The 16881-nt window shown below is 42.2% G+C and overlaps 1 protein-coding gene across 1 annotated transcript in view; it reads left to right on the top strand.

The window, feature by feature from the left end:
* Positions 1-228: 228 nt before the first annotated feature.
* Positions 229-16881, top strand: part of Lov (jim lovell) — an 84967-nt gene continuing 68314 nt past the window's right edge. The window contains exon 1 of the mRNA XM_071783790.1: positions 229-365. The gene's annotated coding sequence lies outside the window, so the exon portion shown is untranslated. The remainder of the gene's footprint in view (positions 366-16881) is intronic.

The raw sequence follows: 16881 nt of genomic DNA, 5'->3' as shown, positions 1-16881 counted from the left end.
TATAAATATCTACCAAACGAATATATAAACCACTTCTAAATTAATATAACTAGAACTTGTGCATCAATCTATTTTTGCATTTATTTCTTTTTTCAATTCTAAGACAAGATTCTACATTTGTACAACAAAAGCCGAAAATATGTAGAATCAAAGTGTGCTATCTGCGTATTACAGTTGCCATTATAGTGGGCGGTAATAAAAATTCATGGTGAATATGTTTCAGACTGTACGGCGTTACTTTTTAACTTCGGGGAAAGCTCTTCGTTACAACGATGAAACGGAATAGAGCTAGCAGGATTTCCGCTGGAAAAAATCTGCCATCGAAATAATACCACACGTTTGCTGTATCATCGTCATTATCTGAGGTTAGATATATTTTTTTACATTTTATTGCGTGCTTTTCCCCGGAATATTAAAATGCAGAAACTAATAACATTGCGTCTGCATTTTTGGATTCTAATAACTACGATGAAATGGAATAGGATGCGCATAATCATTAAAAATCAATTATTTTAATATGTTTATTATAAGCCTATTTGTCAAGTTTATTAATTAGAGAGATTTTTCTTAATTAAAAAAACAGAACTATTTAGTTTTTGCCAGATCTGATCGGTAATCGATTGAAATCAATTGCTTTTGAATTAAATTATGAGTAATTATTAATGCAATTTAAAATATTTAATTGGTTACAATCTTTCTTCGATAATTTCAAAGACAAAATTTAAAAAATCTTACAAAAGTTACGAAAGCAAAGCGTTTCAAGGTAATGTTTATAAATCCTCAGGTACCTGCCTATGCAGGTATGCTTAACTTCAAAAAGATTCCGAGTATCCTCCGTCATTTTTCTTTCGCGTCTTTTTCTCTCAATGCGTAGAATAAGAGGAAAAGCCAGTGAGAGAAAGTAATATACGAGTACAAAAATGAAGCCGCGTGTCCTTAATGATACGCGACGAAAAGTCGCGAATTTCCGGCCATGAGAGAGACGTATCACGCACTGTCTGCATTATAGTCACACGACCGCAAGAATATTTATTAATTCTCATTGCGTAGAGAATAGAGATAACGTCGGTACGGTCGGACGACGTTTTCACAAAATGAAAGAGGAAGTGAAAGAAAGAAAGAGAGGTGGGTGAGGATGATGTGGAAGTAGAGAACGTAGAAAGAAGATAAAGAGAGGCAAGTCGAGCGGGAAAACAGAGGAAGTCTAAGAAGAAGGAAAGAGCTGATGGAGAGATAGAGAGAACGAGACGGAGATCGCCCGAGTTCTCTTCGTGAAGACACAGTGACTACCAATTCCCTCATACCCAAGAAAAGAGTATTTAAACGTCAAAGTGCTGACGTCATGACGGTGTGGGTACTGGACAAAGAAGAAAAGACATTGATGAGAAGAAAACGAAGAAGAAGAGACGAAGGAAGAAGAGAAAGTGGACGCGGTTCGAGAGTTTGTAACGGGCGACGAAGAGATAGAAAAAGAGAAGAAGAGAGAGAGAGGGACACAGAGAAGAAGAGAGACAGAGAGAGAAAGAGAGAGGTAGCTCAAGGAACGGTAGGGGGATGCTTTAAGACGCTCAATATAAATACTAGAGGGGGTTGAGAAAAAGGGTTGCTTCCCTTCGGGCCGACGACGCCGGCCGGAGCGTGTACGGTCTTCGGAATGGTGAGGAGGTAAGAGAGGTTCAGCGATGAGGGAGAAAAGCGGGCGCGCGAGAAAACGAGAAGACGAAAGTCCATCGGTGGGAGGTGGAAGGAAAAGCGCGGCGGAAGAAAGACGGGGAGGACGGAGGAAGGTTACACGGTGGAAAGGTGGTAGATCGAGGAGGGTCGAGGGCGGGTAGCGGCGTCGAAGGGCTGCCGGGGTGGCGGTACTGGGGAGGAGCGAGGGGGAAAGAGGGAGAGTGGTAAGACGCAAGGGGGACGGGGGGCAAGGGCCTACGGGGCTGGAAAACTCACCCCTTTTCTTGCTTACCCTCGCTCGCTGTTTAATTGCATCTTACTTTCGAATTTTCCGCGTAGAGCTATCGATCGAGACACGCGAAAGGGGGTTCGTTTGCGTCTTATCTCCGACGGCCCTCGTCGTCTACTCTCCGCTCTTTATCCCCCGTCTCTTCCCCCGTCCCCCTTCTTCTCGCTTTTTCTCTTCGTTTCTCTTCTGGTCGGCCTCCTTGCACGACTCTGTCCTCTCCTTCTCTTTCTCTCTTTCTCCGAAGCGCGCGTTCGCTTTCTCTCTCTCCGCTGTCTCTACCCCCTTCGTCCTCGACTACCTCATCCACCTCACCCACATCAACCCCATTCGCCGAGAGAGTGAGAGCGTGAGAGAGCACCCCGTGCTCCGGCCGGGCGCCCACCCCTCGGCGGACTATTTAAAACTACACACAGCCAATGCGTAAGACGACGGACTGGCTCGACTCAGGGCCGACGAGCTCGTCGCGAATTTCTTTGCAGATTTCTACATTACAGTACACACGTTAGCATGATACATAGACTCGTAAAGTCATCAGCATGACACTAATTCTCAATTCTGTAAATATCTATTTCCTAATAATAACTTTCATCCCACGGTACGATAAACTACAATTGAGAAAATGATATAGAGAAAGAAAGTATGGAAAAGATGTGTACTAATTATGCTCAACCTTTACTTATATCTCATTTTTTATTCTGTACATTACTTTGTTCTAGAAAGAATATTTCAAATTTAAACGCGTGACTTTTTTATGATTTTTATGCTCGTTACGTACACGAGCTTAAGTGTGTTACTTATTTTTCGTGATAAACTTTCGTGTTATACGATCAATTTGGGAATCAGAGACGCGAATCAGGACATCGGCTGCAACGATGATTTTATTACACACTTAATTAATTTCATTAAAAATTCAGCTTAATTTTATTTAAGACCCGCTATAATATTTACCGGTGACGAAGTAACGAACTTAATTGTATTAATCATCAAGAAAATTTTGTACTATCTTGGACCGAATGCAAATTATGGTATCGTTCAACGACGTGGATAGCCGATGAATTATTAATTCGATGTAGAATCTACATTTACGAAAATCGCGCAACACATCACGATTGAATTATTTTCTTTTCTTTTTTCGCAAAACGACTTTGACACCTTTCCCAGTCATTAACGAACATAATCACCGCGCATACGAGCGTTCGTTTGTCGTCACGCTCGCGAGCTCGACTAATTATACTCTTCGTAGAAAGATCGCGATCGACAAATGTTATCTTTCTCCTTCTCTCTCTCTCTCTCTCTCTCTCTCTCTCTCTCTCTCTCTCTCTCTCTCTCTCTGTCACTCTGTTTGTTTGTCTTACAGCCTGTAGAGACTGTAACTTCATTGTACGACGGGAAAAAGAATCGGAAAGACCCAAGACGCGAAACACACCGCGCGATAACGCGAGGGAGAAATTCGCATCCGAGAAATCGTCCTGGAGAACGAGTCCGAGGTTTAACGAGCGGCAAAGGCGCCCGATGTTATTTTCGCCCCTTAGATTTTTAATCAATCCGTCACTGGTAGGGTAGAGACGGGGGTGGTTTCTTCCTTAGTTCCCTTCCTCGCTTCGTATTTAAAACCTCGGGGCTGATGAACGCTCCTCATGCCAAGCAGCCTGCCGTCCCCCTCAAACCCTCTCGATCCACCGCCCGCCCCATTTCTGCCTTCAACCGACCCTCTTCCCTACACCACCCCCCCGCGCTCCTACCAGGGATTTCCATCCCCCGGAAACTCACGCACGCATACGTAGACACCAACACAGAGACACAAGAAAGAGAAAGAAAAAGAGAAAGAAAAAGAGAAAGAAAGAAAGAAAGAGAGAGAAGGCATCCCTCGATCCGCTTGAAGAGTAAGGAACAAGATGGAAATAAGGGAAGGCGATTTCGTAAGTATGTAACGCATCACGTGCAGGTTTGTCCTGTGCCATTACCTTTTCCGCGTTGCATTATGGGTCGGGTAGAATGGCGTGTTACGGACACTTAAACCTATCACACAATACAAAGGTACAGGCAATAGGAACACCGAACAGGGAATAAGACAGGCAACAGAAATAACCACATTTTAACTTACCGAAAAACTGTGTATTAACGCAATGGAATGTGAAATAAGCAATAGGAACAGATTTTCCGACGCGTTGGATTTCTATTCTCCATTGTCTGTATCTGAATTTAACAATCACGCAGTAATTCAGTTTTATTATATGTAAGTTGAAATGGGGTTATTTCTGTTACCTGGCTTATTCCATGTTCCTATTGCCTGTACCTTTGTATTGTGTGATAGGCTTTACGGCGTGGTACACGTGAGCGTTACGTGAGCGTCGGGAGAGGGTGGCAAGAAAGGGGGAGGCAGCAGGGGTGATACACGTGTCTTGTGCTAGAAGTTATATTTTGTTTTAACACGTGGATTTTGACGGCTCGATTTGACGCGCAATCTGCATGCACGATAACTAAAGTATAAATTGCGCGTCAAAAAAGCTGTTAAAAACATACATGTGTATACATCTATTTATTTTACTTATTTATTCAAATTTATCATCCACTATGATTAAAATATATAAAACAATCCGTTAGATATTAATCAATCTTTACCTTTACAGGAATGCAACTTTAATTATCGATATGCTTAATATTATTATAATTCGTGAAAGTATATGTCATTAACAGAACAACACTCCATATAGATTAATTCTAGAATAAAAAGAGAGAGAGATAGATTGCCCCACACTCAGAGAAACGTTCGCCTCGTTCGCTTTTGACTCTATAACGATAATTTACTTCTCGAATAATTTTTCATTCACTCGTGTAACGAATCGCACACCTGTCCTGCACATTCATTTACGTAACGTAAATGTAATTAGTTATTAGTCGCGCCCGAAAATTTCTCAAAGGTGATCATCGCGTTTCACGTACGGTCGCCGACGTGGAGTATCGATAAAAATCAGGAACGCGTTATCGAAGCGATCCTGTGTTGCGTGCGTGGTATATACACGATGGGGGTTGGCATAGATTTTTAACTCGTACAATGGGCACACGCGAATGCGACCGCTGGCGTTTGCCCGATGTCTCGCGTGTAATTTCATCCCCCTTTCGCTTACGCGCGCGAACCCCACGTAGATTTCGCGACCGACGTTACCTATACACCCAACGTACATGTACACTATTAACCTCGCCGCCGACTTCGATTTCCTAACAAAGCACTTCGCGCGTCTGACTGAAACTTCCTCGTCCTCAGAAAAGTGCGGAGGGATTGCGATAAAGTTGATTCGTTTCGTTGTATATTTGAAGCGCCGAGAACGGCCGTCTAAGGCTATGAAAGAAACGAAAGAGGTGAGAGATCTTAAAAATCCAAGGAAACAATTTGTTAATTATTTTTACGGTAGAGTAGCAAAAATCATATAAATGGCAACGTTACTTTACATAATTTCTTTCTCTAATGAAATTTATTTTTGTGTTACATTACAATTATTGATGATAGCTTTGACTAATATTTTGCAAACTTTTCTATATTACATTAAAGAACACTATTATTGCAACAAAAATATCAAATAAGAGATTTGTTACAATTAAAGATTGTTGAGCAATTAATATCATGATTATGTGTAACTTTGATTATTTTTAATAATGACAATCATGCCCCTTTTGTGAAAGTAAAACGAGTGAGAGTAATCGCGCATTGAAACGTAAAGACGAATTTCCGACTTACAAGAGCATGCGTATCGCTCATAAGCGAGATTCCAGGATTTCCTTGATACAGACAATAAAGCCGAAGAGATGTGAATTGCTGATGCATGACACAGACCGCAGTCCACATCCGGCATCATCGACCGGCCACAGTAGATGTCTTACCCTTCATCTCCGTTCATCTGCCCGCCTCCCGATCATTACATCAACGAAACTGCACTGTCCTCTTTCTTTTTCCCCTGGCCTTTGTTTAACTCTTGAGCATCGTTATCGGACATTGTTATTACACTACACGCTGCTTCAAACATGTGTTACGTTAAATTATCTTGTTCTTAAAAGATTTGTATACATCTCTTGGGATTGATATATAAGTATATATTATAATATTTAACATATTTTATAACAGATGTTAATCAATAGTTTTTTTCATAAAAATAAAATGTAAATACATAATTCTAATAAGTACTTTTAATATTTGGCATTCTTATAAGGAATTGCATAAACGTGATGACAAATCGCTACGATATTTGCTGGCAGTTTCGTTTTACGTGAGATCATTGCGACAGATTTGCTACAAACATAAGAGCGTAGGTCGCGGTACGGTGGGAAGAAGGAGAGGAAAGGAGAAAATAGGTGCAGTTTATGGGCGTTCGACGAACGACAAGCTCGAGTAGCGACGGCGCTCGTGTAATTCGTTGCCCACAAGACGCAAAGAAAAGTGTCACGACGAGAAAGTTGCCTTTTCCTAAAAACACTTGAAAACTCCGGATACCGGCGCGGGCCGAAGGGTACACTTTAAGTCCTCGTACGAAGTTCGAGAAGCCGTCCGGGCAAATAGTAAATAACAAATAAAATCAACGGGAACGTCGGTCCGCGGGAATCAGAAGCGGAAAACATCACTGTCTGCTTTTTTGCGGTCTCACACGTCGAAAACCACGTAACGCCGCGCAAATAAGGATCGAACGACGAGACGAGACGAGAAAGAGAGAGAGAGAGAGAGTGTGGTGCGGGAGAGGCGTGCACGCGCAAGGCGTAGCGAAGTTAGAACCGAGTTAGATCCTCAACATCGAGGAGAGCATACTCTTGCGGGATAACCATAAACGCGATGAAGGAAAGAAAGAAGGAGCGGAGATTTATGTCATACTCGAGTGGTTAGTTGTAGCCGAACGCTCGGCGCGCTTTACCGCGCTCTACTGGGCACTGCCGGACTGGCACTTCCCCGGAACAAGAAGGGCCTCCAGTTAAATCTAAAGGCGAGTAGCGTTGCTCCTAACGGCAGCAGCAAGTCGCCGCCGCCCGCCTATACGTTAACGTTTATCGTAATATTATTCTTGATTTCCATGCACGCGTTGAGATGCGTTAATGCGAATATCTCGTCAGTTAAACCCTTGCTTTTGTTGACTGTTACGCGTTATACCGCACATTAACGCGCGTATGGAAAACCGAATACATCGTCAGAAGATAGACTGTCGCACTGATATCATTTCCTAGAAATAATGTGAATTTGAACCAAATTAAATATGCAGGGCGATTTGTAATTATGTCCAAAGTAGAATATTCGTATTATTTGTAAAGAAGAAAAAAGATATTAATATGGCATTACAATCAATCGGTATTCTTGATGTAATCGGTATTCTTTGGACTCACAGGACAAGTAAACTTATTCTTCTCAAATATCTATCTATAGACAGACTGATTTAGATTTGGTCTTCTCTTTACACTCCGCGGTAGACGTACGCAGAATTAGATCGCGAAAATACGGAAGCGTAAAATACGCATATTAAATAAAGTCGCAAAACGGTCCTGCCTGAAGGAGCGAATTGCGCTGGAACCGGGCGACAAGCGTATTTCCGTATCAGTAAATCGAATAACGCGCGCCACCGCAGCGATGTGGATAAGATAAGGCGAAAATATCGATTAGGAATAAGACTTAACTTGATAAGCTCTATACAATAATTTCTCGATGAATACTTAACGAAGTGGCTCGGCATTCCGCGCTATTTTCCTATCCTCGACAGCTCAAAATTCGAAACTATTCGAGTATCCAGTTCTTTCTCCGCATCTGATCCGTTGCGCTATGCCTGCATTCATTAAATAGCTTCTCGACCCCCCGGTATGGGTCATAATGCACTAATGTTAGTCACGGTTAGATCATGTTGCGTCACGATCGCAATCGCAGTTGAGATAACGGGATGGTAGGAAATACCTTGATGACATTTTAGAAACGTATATACATGATGCCAAATAATTATCTTAGAAATGTTTGTCAAGACGAGACAGTGAGAGTAGGAAAAGAATGATACCATTTATTTTACCTTTCAGAAGGCTCTTTAAATCTCTATTAATTGTTCCAAACTAATTTCAAATTTAAATAAAAACGTGAAAAGATAAGTGAGAAGTAACAACTATTTGGATCTAATATTTGCGAGTAAGAAACTACGTTGTTTACGAAATTTATAAACAATGAACAAGTATAACATGCTCACATTCTGACAAAAGATATTGACAGAGGTATATAATACAAATTGATAAGTAAGGTATTGTAAAAATCCGATGTAAGCGAACGGGCAAGGAAACGAGAAGCGTTCTGCTGGAGGCTTAGCCTAAATCCGCGCGATCGTCCGAGAGAAACGAGAGAGAGAGAGAGAGAGAGAGAGAGGTGCCTTCGCACCAGCTTCCCGCGAGAGGATCCATCGTCGCCTCATTTGCGCCATGTATCGGCGGCCGCATATCTCCAACGCCCTATGTATAATAACCATGTACAACGCCGAGCGCCGTAATCATCTCCTCGGCGACTGCTATTAGCGGACAGCCCGGCGCTATAGAGCGAGATCGCGCAAAACAATACGGCGGGCCGGGATTTCGACAATGCGGATCTACGGATCCCCGCGAATTCGGAAGCGTTGACCTGGGGGCCCTGCCGAGCCTGGCAGCTTTCCGGGTGATCACCCGGTATGGACACACTTACGAGCATCCACACTCGCTTCCCGGGGCGAGAGGCGAGTTCGTATGAGAATACACCACGATACATTCGAGAGTGTGGTGAGTGCGCGAACGGGTAGAGAAGCGAGCGGAGAAGGAAGAGAGTGTCGGAGGGAGAGATAGAGGGTAAGAAGGAGAGCGAGAGGGAGAGAGAGAGAGAGAGAGAGAAAGGGAGAGAAAGGGGTGTGCGCGATGGGATGGATGCTGCACAGTACGCGGACGGTCTTAGCGGTATCTTGGCTCCCTCGCTGTCCTGGGGGCGAGCGGCTAAATACCTCAGGATTGTTACTATTGCCACCCCTTTGCGCCCTCCTCCTCTTCCTTCGCCAGACCAGCAGCCACCCACTCCGGCTCCTTTTGATAGGGTGGAATGGGTTAATGCTATTGATTCACGTGCACAAGGTGCTTGGGCAGAGGCAGCAGCGACGACCGCCGCTGTTTGACAGTAACGGATCTCCCTCCCCTTTACGAGGGATACCTACACGGATGCGGCTATCGACTCTGTCGTGCTTTCTTTCCGGATCGGCGCGAAAAAAAAAGCTCGATTCGGAACTATCACGCGGAACGCTTCGTGGAGATAAATGTAGAATCTCGATCTTGTGATATTGTCTTAAACGATATTAAATTATAATAATAACTTTTTAAAGAGAAGATTAAATGAGATTTATAGCTTTAAAATCTTTTTGCCTATAGTTCCGAAATGACAAAATAATATTTAACTGAAAACGCCAAATATATTCGCAAAACATAACTTTTTATGATTTAAACAAATTTAGAAATAAATTATACTAACTATTTTACAATTACAAATAATTACTAATTATGTTGTTTACAATCTTAGAACTTACACAAGAGTGACTTAAAATAATATAGTGGCTCTGTCTGAAATAAGATATCTGATACACATATATAAAATTATAATTTACACTATTCACTTGTCACGCATGCTCATGATTGAAGTACATTCACTAATCCGAAAGTAACGTGCGATAGGGATAAATCGTATAAACGTTGTATTAAATATATGAGTATTAGGTATCACCGATCGCTTCCAAACCTCGACTCGTATCCTTTTCTGTTACTCTTCAGCTCGTACTCACTGATCGCTTCCAAACCTCGACTTGTATCCTTTTCTGTTACTCTTCAGCTCGTTCTCACCGTTGCTCGCCTCCGAAATATTACTCAGCGAAATGGTCTATGATTCTAATAAATCGGTTCCATTATAATAAAATCTGCGAAATTAAGGATGATTATAGCGTCAAACTATATATAGCTGGTATTAGTGCAGCCTAATACGACAAAAAGAGAAAAGAGGACAAATACGTCCGCGTCACACATTGAATAATTTGAATAACGATCAATGTATTAACTGACAAACGTGATCTGCCGTTTCCCTTTGTCATATTCTTACAATCGATGGTGGTCCCGGTAAAAATACCTACACGCGATGTCGGAATAAGCGTACGAGACGGAAAGAACGTCTATATAGTCAGCAAACTTTGCGGTTGGAGATAATAGCGTAAAGACATAATAACGAATGGAGATACTATAAGAAAATTGTATGCAGAATTCGGGATCTCTCTGAAGACTTTATCGTTGTAATATGTGACGGATGGCGCATTAATCAATCGTTAAATACGCATACGTTTCATATACTTTTCGCATAATTAGCAATCTATTTAGAATTAAGCGTGAGAGGTATTAAAATCCAGATACGCGGTCAATGTGAAACAATAAACAAAAAATTTTAACGGACGAGAAATCTCTATTTTTATATTCAACAACGTTTGGCTAATGTCGTGACAATTCGACCATTGGTTTTGGTCAGATTAATCGTCAAGACTTTTTCGACCATGGGTTTTGGTCGCTTCTAAATTGATTTAATCTTTGATACTTACATATAAGCATCTCATTTTTATTAAATTAAATTATTAAATTTATTGCGAAAAATATTACCTCAGCCAGGGTTCGAACCTGGAACTTCCCTCATTCCGTGTAGGGCGTCGTACCAATTACCAAAAATTTTAAGTATAAATAAAAACAATTAAATATATTTTAATATCTAAGCTTTCTCCATCGGTATTGCATAGTAATATAAATAATATTTTATATATAAATGTATAGTGTATATACAAAAGGATTATTCCTAAACTGATTTTAACACAAGAAAAGTACGCAGTCGCTGATATCCGCGTCCGCGCTTAATAGTTTTCTATGTATTCTATAAAGACAGCCACGGCAAATTATAATCCCAATTTTTTTCTCTTTTTCGAGACGAACAGACTTCCCCACAAAGTTAACCCATCAGCATACAGCAGCACCCGGCACAGACCGATCTTCCTCTCCGCTGCGCCACGAGGCACACGCGCATCACCCAATTACAATAATGAGATACCGGCGCGCTCGCGGCCGCCCATGAAAAATGAAAGGATGGATCGCTCCTCGTGGACGTGGACGCCGCACGATGCACCGCCGTTGCAAGGCGTCACACAATACCCGTCCGAAAACGAGAAGGGGCGCGAGGCGGTTGGGAGGCGGTTAGCGATCAGCGCCCGCAAGGAGAAGGCGCGAGCGACCGGGCCGAGATGCGAGAGATAGAGAAAGAGGACTCGGAGGGGGGGAGGTCTACATTATCGTGACGTGTAATACAATATGCAGATAGATATTTGCAACTCGCGCAACCGAGAGTGTGAGAGAGAGAGAGAGAGAGTGTATACCAGCCCAGCCAGCGCTGCCCCGTACCGCTCTCTCGGAAGTGCGATTGGAGGGAAGGAAGATGCCTCTCTTCTCTCAACTCGCTCTCCTCGTCCCACCCTTTGCGGCCGGACACGAAGAGCGCGCGGCAGAAGCGCGTGCGGGAACGGGAGGGCGCGATAAAGGCAGGAAAGGGAGAAAGGAAGACGGAGGAGGACGACGTAGACGGGGAGGGGGGTAAGAAACTGTGAAATATCGATTAAGTTTGCCAGTAAGACAAGGAACGTCCGCGAGGCGAAGCCAGGGCAGGCAGGCAGGCAGGCAGGCAAGCAAGCAGGCAGGCTGGCAGGGGGCCGTGGAGTCGGCGAGGGGACGGGCGGGGGGAGCGCAGGAAGGAGGACGAGAGCGGCGGCGGTGGGTGGTCAGGGAGAGGGGAAGGTGATATGAGCATTGTATCGGGGAATTAACGGTACTCCCCCCTCGCGCGCTCCCTCGTGCACCAACCCAACACCCCTCAACTACCACCGGCCTCCACCTCTTCGTCCTTCTCGCTCCGCGCGCTCTTTCTCTCTCTACCACCTCATCCTTTCCCTCTGTTCCTTCCTTCTCGTCTTCCTCCTTTCCCCTCCCTTACCGCGACTCCCTCGAATCCCTTGCCATCTTTCCAACTCCATCCCTCTCTGTCTCTCTATTATATGTACGCGCGCATGTATATCTGCACGTCTTTCTGTCTCGCGCCCCTCGCCCCTCGTCCCTCGCCCACCGCTCCGGCCCGCCGTCTTACGACTCTCACCCCGCTACGACCACCTTCGTATTCGCCTGCCCAGCACACGTCCCAGATCGGCTCCCGAGCAACCCTCTATCCGGTACCGGTGTGTACAGCCGCGGGGTGAGGAGCCACTATTGCCCGGATAGAGGGATGCAACGGCTTGAGGATGCGCGCATACACACCTAAGTCCGTTTCAACCTCCCCCTTATACCACCGCCACCCACCCCCACCCGACTCTCCGTCACTATGCGCTCTTTCCACCGTGGACACGTCCTTCCATCATCCGGACGAACGAAGTGGTGGTCAAGCGCTCCTTGTGTTCGCCACTGAATTCATTGTCGTAACATTGTATCGCGATGCCATAAATGAAATTTATCCCGGGGAATCGATGAACGGCGATGAAGGAAGAGTTTATAACTATCGTACAATTGTGTTTAACAACATTTGATACAAGATCACTAAAAAAAAGTAGGATTTTTCGTAATTTTTCAGAATCAAGCGCATGTACGAAATTGAGTTGTAATAAACATAAGGTTACACGCTTAAATAATATAATATTTTAAAATTGATGAAATAAGTTTTTTGTGCATCTCAATATCTTGTGATAGTTAAAACGAAAGCTGAAATAAAAATCATCATATTTCTTCTAAATATACCTTATATATTTGTATAAATTATATATTTATATATACATACACATATTACACATTTATATAAATATAATAAGTACAAAATATTTGTATAATTAATTAAAAGATCAAGAACACTTTAACTCATAATTTAGGATATCTTAATATATTCTTTAATGTATAATCCTGTCCCTGTTGCGGGTTATATATTAAAATATGTAAAAATAAAGTTATTACATGTTCATCTAATTCTGACCACAAAAGACAATATCCAGCGGACAAGAAAGAGGACGAACGCTCGCTAATTAAGGGGATGAGATTTAGAAGAGACGCGAATAACAGACTAGGTAGCAATAGCCGCAGATTCAGTTATCACCGATTTACCTCTAGTTTGTCCTATATAATTATTCGCGGTTGTTTCCGTCAACGGCTGTGCGATTTATGGTCACCGGTCGGAAAGAAAGCGCTATCGGTTACATCATCGGAAATTCAATTAATGCACCTCGCTCATTCGGTACGGTGGATCGTGCGCATTTATCCTCAAGGCCGAATATTATATGTAATAATCCGGTTAGCAAAGAGACTCGGGTTCGCACGACTATTTGCTGCACGCGCTGCTACGGAAATGTACTATTCTCCGTGACTCACGTAAGACTCAGCTTTGTGCTCAACGCGGTCCCTTGGACGAATACCACGGGCGGACGTGGCGTAATATGAATAAATCAAAACTTATCTTACTCATTTATGTTCATTTGATCCATCTGCATAATCATCGATTCTATTCAGTAGACGCAAAATAAATGGACACCATAAATAAAAAAAGTATTGCTAGATAATTTACTAAATAAGAACATTATGAGATACATTTTTCCTTTAGGAATCGGTCATAATTTTGCTTCAACAGTTTCGTTTACCATTCGATCTTTATGTAAACTAATTTATTAAAACAAATCGGTTTTGATAAATCGATCATTTACGCATTGGTAGCAGAATCTTCGATCGTGATACTTGACAAATCCTCGACTCCCGAGATCATCTTACTCTCTCGACATCCCTCAACGTTATACATCATACGACATAGTCTAAACGCGGGCGTTGCGGAATCTGTTCTGACAGCGGGGTTCAGAAATCGGCGATAAAATTGATGTAAACAGCCACTTGGCACGCTCTTCGCGCCGATGGTGGCTCCCAGGAGGGTTTCCCGGCGTCTCCATCTCTTTCTTGCTCTTCTTACCGTCACGCGCCTTTCTCTCACCTCCCTTCTTTCTCCCTCCCCCGCGTAAGCTACATGCTACCCTTTTGTGAAGAGAAGAGGGCACGGATACGAGTACGTAAGGACCGATGGTGCCGCGCGGAGGCGACGAGAGGCAACGGCAGGCGGCTTGTTGCATGGGGGAACGGGGATGGACGGGCGGGAGGGAGGTAGGTTAAGAGAGAACCGAGAGGAGCGCAAGGAGCAGCCATAAACAGCTTGTTGCTTCCGCGAAACTGCCAAGGCTCCTACGGTGTAGCTCGAATGCGCGCGGGCTTGGGTCTCGTCTCGATTATACTACCTATCCAACAGAATAGCTCGGCTGGGCGCAAGTATGCGTAGAATGTAAAAGATTGCTCCGTGAGAGTGAGAATTCTCTGCTAGAAGTAGGGCCCAGGCTATCTGTGGACGTGCTTAGGCGACAACCGCCTCATTACTGTAGGACCGTTTTGCAGTCCCGAACTGCGGCTCGTCATCACGATCTCCTCCTGTCGCTGCCCGATCGATCATCGAGAATGCGAGAGACCGATGCGATTGAATTTTCATTTTGATGGAGCGCGAGGATTGCGTCACTTGCGCTTGTCGAGTACGATAACCGAACATAGATAAGAAACTTGGCAGCTACGTTCTGCATTACATTAAAAATTGCAGATTATATTGCATCGCGATTTATTATAATTTATAACAAATTATTGACAGAATTTCGTTTTTTTTTTTCATTTACTAGATTTCACAGACGCGTGTTTCGCGCGCGATATTTAGCAATATTATACTATTACCGGGGAAAAAATATCTCTCATAATGTCTTATACGCTCATATAAGAAGCGATCTTATATGCTCATATATATGAATTTTGGTCTAATAAGAGCTTATATGGTCATATATGACTATATAAGATTATATAAGGACATATAAAAAATATCTCTTACAATGTCTTATATGCTCATATAAGAAGCGATCTTATATACTCATATATGAATTTTGGCCTGATAAGAACTTATATGGTCATATATGATTATATAACATTATATATAAGGACATATTGTAAAGTGTGCCCAAAAAGATTTAATAATTATATAAAAATGTCATGTGTGTGTTGCAATGCGGAAAATTATAATTGGAATAAACACAAGAGGACTAAAGAGACGAAATTTAAATGTCACATTATATGCTGGACATAAAGACGCGAAACCGACATGTCAAATTAGTCGTAGGTCAAAAATCGAACGTATCGATCGAATCTCCGTCGATCGGCGCAGTGTCACCGGAAACCGGTAATTATTGCATAAGCGTTGCCTTTAACAATGCGCATGACGTAAACAAGATCACCGTTTCCCAAAGGCGGCACACCGTGGTAGTTTTACGTTGCAGAACCCACGACGGCGGTCGATGGTATACGTAATTACCGAGCGTGTGCCGTGGCGTACCAGGTACATGAGAAACTAATAGTCGCCGAGTCGTAACAACTGTCATTAACAGTCATTAACAACGCACCGCTACCTCGCAAGATCAACGGGGATGAAAGGAGGAGAGGGAGGGAAAGAAACGGGAGCGTGATTTTCAATCAGCAAGAGAAATCAGCATTGTGATCATGATTAGCTGTGTTTCGCACTGATATTTTTATTTTGTCAGTAATTAACACATATACCGCGTACCGTTGAGAGAAAAAATTACGATTACATATTAATCATTTTTATGTGACAATGATTAGGAAGGACGAGTCAGGAAAGATATGCTGAGAATAACAGAAGGGACAATAGCGTTCGAAATGTTTAAATATTGATACATTTCTTTACTAATTTTATATTATTCTAAAATTTATCCTTATTATTTATATAATTATTAGACATTATTTTAGTAATGCACTTATGGGAATGTAGATATGGATATGTCTTAGATTTTAGATTAAGCAGTTAAGAGCGTGCGAAGAATAGTATTTTAATCGACCGAGAATTATGACAGTCAGACGTTTGCGTAATAAGAATCACAGTTGTATGTCTATATCGGGGAGGACGACAGTTTCGGTTTTTTCTATTGAGTTCTATTAAATTTGCTATGTATTTGAGTTTCTTTAAATTTCGTTCAATTCAGTTTCAGTTTAGTGTGTCAGACCGACAGTGATCATGAGTAATACAGCGAGAATAAGACATACTGATTCTTTGTCAAAAGGTCTATAACTGTTTCTTTCAAACGCGATCTAGCCCAGTTTTTAATATCACCACTCGATTTCACACATATGTTATATATATCTATATATATTTTTTAAAAATATTTTGTTACCATATTTAAAATATAAAGTGCAATTTTGTTTTAATAAAAATTTATTATATGTTTTCTTTTTTTCTTCTGTTTTTTTTTCTTTATAATAAGTAATAAAATTAATTTGTCTTTTTTTTAGAATTTTTTATTTAAATTTTTTTTAATAAGAGCTAAAAATATTTTTGGTTTATGATTTCCTGGAAATGCGATTTGCAGCATAAGGTTTCATTAAAGTAAAAAATATTGTAAAAAGATTGAAGTAAAAGGCGAAATGTTTACAAATAAAATGAAAAGGAAAATAGTTTCCTTGCGAAACTAGTGCGTGCGATTAATTACTGAATTCGACTAATTTAACAGAAACGAGGGACATAAAACGGCACAATGCGCTGCCGGAAGAAGGTCGGTCAAGCACCAAGACCTTAAACCTTTGAATCTTGGCACGAATCTTCGTAACCGAGATTGCCTCTAAAGGCGCGATGTCTGCAACATCGGTTAAAGAGAGAGCATGTAAACAGTAGTCGTCGACATTGGATCCAACAAACTTTCGACTTTACGACGAGACGAAGATTTGAAGAAGGCGGGGAACATTTTCGGCATTTTCGCGCGCGAAAATATCGA

The sequence above is a fragment of the Temnothorax longispinosus genome, chromosome 1, assembly GCF_030848805.1.
Source record: "Temnothorax longispinosus isolate EJ_2023e chromosome 1, Tlon_JGU_v1, whole genome shotgun sequence".
In the NCBI taxonomy this organism is placed as follows: Eukaryota; Metazoa; Arthropoda; class Insecta; order Hymenoptera; family Formicidae; genus Temnothorax; species Temnothorax longispinosus.
Note: the sequence above shows the minus strand (reverse complement) of the source record. Positions and strands in the feature narration are given on the sequence as shown.